Consider the following 9,043-nt stretch of genomic DNA (forward strand, 5'->3'; position numbering starts at 1 on the left):
CAATGTATAACAATGTAAAATATAGGAAAGTACAGCTGTAGTAGGTGAGGTTGAGTACATAGTGGCATAGTTTATCACACTAGTGGATGCAGTAATAAAAATCACCACTAGATTTCTCAGCCTGTAAAATGCCTTTTTTTTATACATAGTTTGCAAATAGTTGTGGTTATTAAAATTTTATGTAAATTTTTGTACCTATAATACATTATTGCTATTATTATGCATTCACTGGATTATTTATTTGTGGTAAAGATATTGATGTTATATTTGATTTTTATTATTTCTCATTTTTAAGCATCTATATTTTGTAACATGTTGAGTTATACATTAAAGACAATGATAAAAACAGATCTATTAATTTTTTTGGTTAGGTATATCTCATTTGGGGTGGAGGGGGGGGCGCCAAAGAAAATCTTGCCTTGGGCTCCACATTGGGTAGAGCCGACTCTGCACATACTACTATTTAAACTGGACTTCTAACTGGTTAACATTTTTTGCTACATTAATGTCTTTCCTAGGTTAATGCTAATGCTACATCTATCTATAAATACAAGGAATCCTGTGGTTCAGGGACAGACAGAGCTGAGACTTTCAACATGGCTGCTGCTTGGTTCAAGGATGTGCAACATCAGATTTGTTTGGACTGCAATGACACCATTCATAAATTATTTCTTAAATACAGCTTTGCAGATTAACTCAATGTTCAGAAAATTGTAGATAATGTCACAGGTTCCTCAAATAAAGCAAGTTCCTTTGCTGATGATGATGTCATAGCTTCTCTCAGAGTCTCAAGCCCGGATAAAGGAGGATGGTTGGACGTTTTAGCTAGCAATTCCACCTCACATAACAAACTTTTAATTACATCTGATATTTTAACATTTAACAATACATGACTAAATGTATTTATGTAATGTGGGTCTAAATCATCAAAGTCATGAAATAATTAGATAACAAACAGTGAGGTCTTTGACCTGCGTTTTGTGCGATAACACGTGTTATAAATTGGTGATATACAAAAAAAGATTGATTGATTAGGGAAGTTATTTTGAGATTTAATGGCTTCTTTCAATGGCAAAATGAAGAAAATAAAAATCAAGAATCAACAAGAGAAAGTTCATTTTTAGTTCTACCTTTGTCTCTCTCTCTCTCTCTCTGCAGATGTATGCTAGCCTATATTACAGTGCTAAATATATACATACATCTTATGGCCACTGCACTTGTTAATGTTAATGCTAGGTAAATGCTATTGATAGGTTAAAGCTAATGCTAGGTTGATGCTATTGTTAGGCTAATGTTAATGCTAGGCTAACGCTAATGTTAGCCCAATGCTAGGCTAATTCTAATGCTATGGTCCTTGAGCCTTGGCTCCTTGAGGCTTTCTCGGGTGTGTGTGTGGGGGTAGTGGCTGCTTCTGGACCTAAGATCTCTAGGGCGTCAGGAGGGGCTTCTCGCTCATGAGGGGGGTGGCCTGGAGCTTGGCTCGCGTTGTTGCTGCTGGCCTGGCTGCACCTATGAGCCCGGGGCGGAGCCTGGGTTCGCAGAAGCAGTTCTTCCAAAAACATTCGTCATGGATGCACTGGCCTAGGGCCGTGGGATAAACTCGTACTGGGCTTAATCTTAGACGTGTTGGTCTCAAATACCTGTTTTAGGTAAAAGCCTGAAAAGCGCTACTTCCGGTTCCGGGTTTATAACGTCACTGTGTCGCATGTTTGTTTGGGTTCAAAGAAGAAAAAAAAAGTTCAATATTAACAACGTTTTTCTACCGCTAAAAGTCATTTAAGTTAATATTTCATAGTTATTTAATATTATTCCTGTGATTCCAAACTTCCTTTAAATCGTCACTAAGACGTCACTTCCTCTTCCGTCTCCATGACTGTGGGCGGCGGCTTTGCTGACGGCCATTAGCCAATCATATCACAAACATTCTGCTTCTTCATACAGAGGAATGTAACGTTTTTGTGAGCGGAAGGGTCCACAACACTACGATTATTGTTTGTTCTGTGCAAGGGTGAGTGTTTCTTCTTTTATTATTCTATGTGTTAAGATGCAAGCAGCTACAATGTAAACACACACACACACGGCTGATGCGCGTGCGTGCACTACACCAGGATATACATGCTGAATTTGCGACTTTGGCGTTGCAAAACGTTTATTTTTTGTGGTACTTCCTTGTCTCTTTTTTTTTTTTAAATTTCTCAACAACCTGGACGGATTACATGCATGACGTGCGTGTGTGAGAGATAACGCACGGAGATGGAGGTAGACAGGCACATACACCACGCACACACACGCACACACACACAAACACAGTATTTATAATAAAAATAAACTAAATGAGTAAAAGAAAACCAAAAAAAACAATACAATATCCATACAAAAAGTACACAAAACAAGAACAGAAATGCACAAAAATATACAAAAAGGCTCCAAAAACACACAAAATGACTCAAAAAACAAACATTACAGAAAAATACACCAAACAACAACAAATATGAAAATGACTCAAAACACACAAAAATAAATATTTATACACAGAAATACATAAAACTACACCAAAAAAGATACAAAAATACAAAAAATATAATAAATAATAAAGACAGATACAAAAATACACATGACTCCAAAAAACATACATTACAGAAAAATACACCAAACAAAAAAAAACATATAAAAATGAGTGAAAAAAACAAACACATTTATCATGTTCATGTCCCATAGAATTAAACCAGGTAAATCTCACTCACACTCTTTTACTTTGCACCTGCAAATATACCCCTTTATAACACTACAGAGTACAGAGTATGTACACCTATTTGTACATTCAACCTTCAAAACACATACTCATTTGTCCATAATTGACAACTCTACTTAAGCTCCTCCCACTATGTGAATGCATACTTGCGACGGGCACTGCACTAGTTCATTTATTTGCGATTTAAAAAAAAGACCATTGACAGCATGTGCAGAAAAGGCAAAAAAAGAGCAACTGTTCCATGAATGTCTGGCCCACAAACCATAGCCTTCCAACATTATGGCCCACAGCAAGATGTAGTTGAATAGCCCTGCACTACATACTACACACCAGTGTGCTGTCTACTCACACACTCAATAAGGCTAACTGAGTTCATACATATTTAATTATGAATTATTATTTTTTATTTCAAAGCATTGTTTTCCTTTCTTTCTATCTCTTCTTATTGTCAGTCACACTTTACACTTTTTCACCTTTTTGCACAACATCATATTTCCAACTGCACACAGGTGTCTTTTTTTTCATTGTCAATGATTATAAATGTTCCTCATTGTGGGATTAATTATTTTATAGCTTATAGTCTGTACTGAACAGACTTTATTGAGTTTAAATCCCCCTCCACCAAAAAAACTAATGTTTTTACTGGTGGTTTATACTGAGATAAATAAAACTGTTGTGAAATGTTTAGTCATATTGTGTTATTCTGTTCATCTGTACATTTGACTGGTAGTCAATACATTAATGAACAGTTGTGTGATGTGGTGTTTTCCCACAAATTAGGACACGAGTCACTTTTATTTCACAGTTATAGTTTTTATTTCATAAATCTTTAAAAGTAACACTGTAAACAACAGATGTAAAGTGTGATCTGATCATATTTGATAGTCCACTGCTTCACTTCATTGTTTCTAATAAACAATTGTCGCCTAATTTTAACTGACTTAACACTTTGTTTTTTACTCATATATAAAACGTGTTTGTTTCATCATTTTTATCATTTGTTGAACTCTACAGAAATCAACCTGCTGTGCATGTGATTGGTGCACATTTGTCTCCACATCAGCAACTTCTGACTGTACTTCAGATTTTTACATAAAAATATCATTTTTTTTTTTTTTCAGGTTAGTTCACTCCACCAGCTTTCATAGTCATGACAAATCTCCAAACATAAACAAAATAAGCAAATTGTTATAAGATTTACAGTATGTTGGCCTCACTGGAGTCAGACTTCAGGATCTGAAGAGAAAAAACACATTTCACACATTTCCTGAACCAGGGATACAGAAACACATAGATCACAGGGTTAAGCAGAGAGTTGAAGAAAAACAGACCTGTAACAAAAATATAAGATGATAAATTTTTTACTCCAAACCCTGATGTAAGTACAATAAGGTAAAATGGAGTTAAACACAATCGAAACACAACAACCACTACACCCAGAGCTCTAGCAGCTTTCAGCTCTGACCTGTTAACCTTCTGTGAACTCTGAAGTGTCACCACTGTAACATGAGAGCGCATGGCCTGGGCCTGAGACACAGCCACCATGAACACTCTCACATACAGGACCACTATGATGCTGAATGGAATGATGAAAGAGAAAATTAGATCCATAACTCCAGCAAGAGGAGGTAAATAAACTGTACACCCTCCAGCACAGTAATCAAACCCACCTGGATATTCAATATTATCTTTGAACAACACAGTATGAAAGACAGTAGAACCAACCCAACATATGTGAATGCATATCTTTGCTCTGTTTTTAGTGACTTTAGTTTGATAGTGCATTGGATCACAAACAGCCACATAACGATCAACTGATATCAACACAACAGTTCCTATTGAAGCAGAGGCTACAATATAACCTAAAACAGCATTAAAAACACACCAGCCTGCACCTAAAAACCAGCATCCATCAATAAGGAGGATCAGAAGAACCCAGACAAACCCGACAGAGAAATCTGACACAGCCAGAGAGAGGAGGAGGAAGTTGGTGGGAGTGTGCAGCTTCCTGGAGGAGTTAGAGAGAAACACACTGATATCATTATATGATACAACAATTATCATCATAGCAGAAAACAGCAGCAGTCTAACAACATAACAAGTCATAAAACAACAGAACATGTCAATACCTGAAGTGTGAGATGGAGATGATGACCAGCAGGTTGAGAGTCACAGTGAGCACAGAGATGGAGGACAGGATGATGTGAAGGAGCACAGACACTGAGTGAGAACGCACGATCCTCCTGCATGAAGAGTTTCCCAGGTGTGGATAGCAGAGCTCAGCTTCATCAGGTGTGCTCATAGTGAGGAGAAGAAGATGATGAGCTCTGCATCGTTCTGCCTCAGCCTCTCTGATGAACAGCTGATATATTATTCCTGCTCCAACACAGGGATGTGGAGGCTGGACCTGAGGACTGGACCTCCCTCAGACACCGTCTGATTGACACATTATTATTCTACTCCTACATGATGCAACACTAAACAATTCTGACCTTTTTCCTTTCGTACTGAATCCTATCAGCTTAGTAAACTCCATACACAGCCTTTATTAAAAACACTCAGTGCTGAGATCTGATTCTTATTCTCATACAGTATATTAATAATCCTTTCATAGGAGTGTTGTAAACATAATAGAAAAATCAGCAAAGCTGAACACCTGTGACTCATTCTCCATTTATTCGGATTATATTTATTTTCACATTAATTTTAAACCTTTTTACTGGAATCAAAGGTTTAAAGGTTTACTGTTGCCCGAGCACAACAGTGCATAGGACCCTATTGTAATGCACCTCGTTTTTATTATTATTAATATTCTTCTTCTTACTAAAACGTTATCACATTTTTGAGGACCTACACACATTAAAAATCACAGAGTGGTGGGTGGGTTCACAGAATTAGGCCCGTCAGGAGGGAGCCCGGCCCCTCTGTTGATGGCTGGACCACCGTGTAGCGTACAATTACATTGGGGTGGTTCAGTCAAGCGTGGTGGGTCGATGGCCTTTGGGGGACATTTGGGGGTCATTGCTGGGTCACCCATGCGGGGTGTGTGGGGGTGCCTCTCCTCTTTGGGTGTGGCTGGGTGCCTGGCTCGTCTCCTGGTGGTCTTGGGGGTGGTCTCTGCGGTATATGGGCCCTGGGCGGCCTGGCACACCAGTGTGGGGAGTTGGTGCGCTGGGGAGATGTTGGCGTCTGTACCAGGGTTGGAGCAGGGTTGCGTGGCTCTTCGGGACGATGCTGTTTGCTGGGAGGTGGTGCTCGCTGTTATGGTGGGTGGTGGGTGCTTTCAATTACTGTCTCGCTGTCTGCCGCCCAATGAGTGGCTCCGGTCACCCTTGGCTGGGGGCTGCTGCACAACGCCAAGTATGTGCTGTTGGTGTGACTCCTTCTCGTGGCAGCGGCTTTCTCTAGTACTTGTATGGTATATTGAAACAAAAATGAGGGGGACCCAAGATGGTCCCCCTCATACAAGTCTGTGTGTACCAGCGAACGCCCCGCCCCCAAGCTCTGTCTCGTGTTTATAAAGCAGCATGAGCTCGGCCTACGTCATGCTGCGGGGAGGAGGAAGTCAGTGTCCCGTCTATAGACACGCATCCACACATGAATATGCATAAGTAGGCCACAAATCAGCCTGTTTGTGTAGATTTGATCAGAAAGTGACTTTTCAAAGGCGAAAACTCTGGAAAGGCAGGCGCGTTTGGGAAAATAAACCTCAAATACTATGTTTTTGGGGCTCTTAGAACAAATAGAGATGGGTGAAAAATAGCATGACATGGGGCCTTTAAGTGGGAGATTTTGGCCTTCCTGATCGACTGTGTACTTTTATTTCTGCATTGTCAGCATGGGACTGAGAGGAAATGGCTTTCCTCCAAAGGGCATTCTTGTTAGATAAGTTTTGCAAGGTCATGGGAGAACCAGGGACTCAGCGGGGCACGTTTGTTGATGATTAGGCTAAAAGAATTTTTGTAATATAACCAGGCACCATCTAAGGAGGAGAAAGCGTTGATTCTGTCCCAATTTACTGCTGCAATGTTTTGAAAAAAGCACTGCATGTTAAATATTTTCAAAATGTGCTCAGTCACAATTACTGATGGCCAGTTGAGTAAGCAGCCAGAATGTGTACATGCAATGAAACAGAGGTCAATCATTTGGCTGAAAACTCCAGTTTGATAGTTTGAAGAAGCATTAGTAAGAATGAAGTCAATTCATGTGGAGGATGAGGGGATTTGGGGTTGGGTCTGGTAGGCTCAGATATAAGTTGGGAGAGGTTTAAAGCATTACATTGCTGTAATACTATGTCTTTTAGGTTGATCATGTACCCAGGCACCGCTGGGTGAATTAAACTAATACCATTAGTTTATTTACACTAACGGGCCCCTTAACATATGTTATATGATATAAAATATCAGGCACATTTAAAATATTGAATATACAGTAACTGACATTATGTAAAATAGTACATTAGCAAGTTTTAAAATCATAATTAAAACTACATGTTAAAATCAACATATATGCTTGTTTTTTTTAGACAACAGTCACAACTATAGCATAGAGAAACATAGACATCACCTGAGCAAGATACTCATTGTGTGTATTCACATCATGCAAAGGTCTCTTACTGTAAATGCTACTTGTCTCTCATTCAAGGCATAAGCCACAATAAAAGCACATTTTAATGTTACTGTCACCAATAGAGACAAATAGTCAAGCAGATGAAGTGGGATTTCAAAAGATGTCATGGTTCACTTTTTGTAAAATGTATAAATATTCATCTAATTTCATCCTTGTTAGTGTTTAAATCAAGTGTTAGTCAATATATTTAAAATGTACAATATGTCAGAATTGTTCCTACCACTAGGGTGTTCTTGTTGTCCCCTCACACAATATGTACATGATGACATGGAGCATTACTTCCAGGTTCTTTATGAAAACAATGTCAGAATAATCCTGTCTATAATTCAAAGCCACACTGTTACAGTGTCCTTTTAGCCTCTTCTGTGTTAATACAGACTTGACTCATACAGTCAATTTAACATCAGTAAACTTTGACCAAGGTCTTTCACTGAGTTGTTACAGTCATTTAATTTCCCATTTAAAGTCAGTGATACATTGATTATTGGTTTAAAGCATATGAATGTGCATGTCCAAAAATTCATTTTAAAAGACTGTGTTCATTTCTTTTAGTAGTTTGTTGAACAAACACTCTTCACAACATATAGAACTATTTCCTCTTAACTCATATACTCCAAATTCCGCTGACTCTAATGCTTTTGGTTGGAAAAACACTGAAAAATAAACAACCTGCACTCGGCCACTAACATCTTCTTTATCCTTTGTCTGTATTAAATTAAACTAGACTCTGATTTGGAGGGGAGTACGTTTCAGAAAGAGAGTCATCCCCTCGTGTAATGAAGAACTTAACTTTAACTCCCACATTGACTGTTGTGTTGGTTACTATGGTTACTGTTTGTGTTCCTCTCTGTGTTAAGTGTTTATATAATGTGAGTCTATGTAACAACTGCACAAGCTGAGGACAAGTATTGTATGTATACTCAACATTTCCTGGACTTCATGAATGGAATACAAATGTCTAATAACTTAACTTAATATCAGAGTACACACGCACACACACACACACACACACACACATAAAAAAAGTATCTTGGCTGTCCTGACCTGGTAACTCAATACCAACAAAATTCATACACCACAACACATTTGACACATTACAAAATGTCACACACCATTTCTGTTCCAGGAGATCTTGGATGACCTTGGTTCCTGTGGGTTGTTGCTACAGTTGACCTGCTGTAGTTTAGCATCATTGTAGGAGGCGTGGTTTGGAGAATTAAGTGTAAGACACAATTTGTACCAGCAAATGTTGCCTTTTGGTTAAGGTGATACTCATTATTGGTAGAAACTTTCACGGGATGTTTGGTGTGTTGCTACGGTGACAACATAGGCCCTACACCTTTTTAACTGCTGTACGCCATGTTATGAAGTAATAGAGATTTATAATAAATATGTGGACTATTAATTTAATACTGTACATATGGCATTAATGAACACAATTATTGAACGAGAAATAAATATTCTGTAAACAAAGAACATATTGGACTGTCTTATTTCACAATCTTACGCTCAGGAGAAAACCAGCAAGCGCGTCAATGAATAGGCTAGAGTCTATACATCTATACAGTCCCTCAGTGGCTCTAGTTTATCACAATTATAATGATGATGTTGATCTGAAAATTGCTATGTTCATATAATCAGTCCTAACAATATTTGAATTAG

This window comes from Gouania willdenowi, unplaced genomic scaffold, assembly GCF_900634775.1.
Source record: "Gouania willdenowi unplaced genomic scaffold, fGouWil2.1 scaffold_10_arrow_ctg1, whole genome shotgun sequence".
NCBI classification, from domain to species: domain Eukaryota; kingdom Metazoa; phylum Chordata; class Actinopteri; order Blenniiformes; family Gobiesocidae; genus Gouania; species Gouania willdenowi.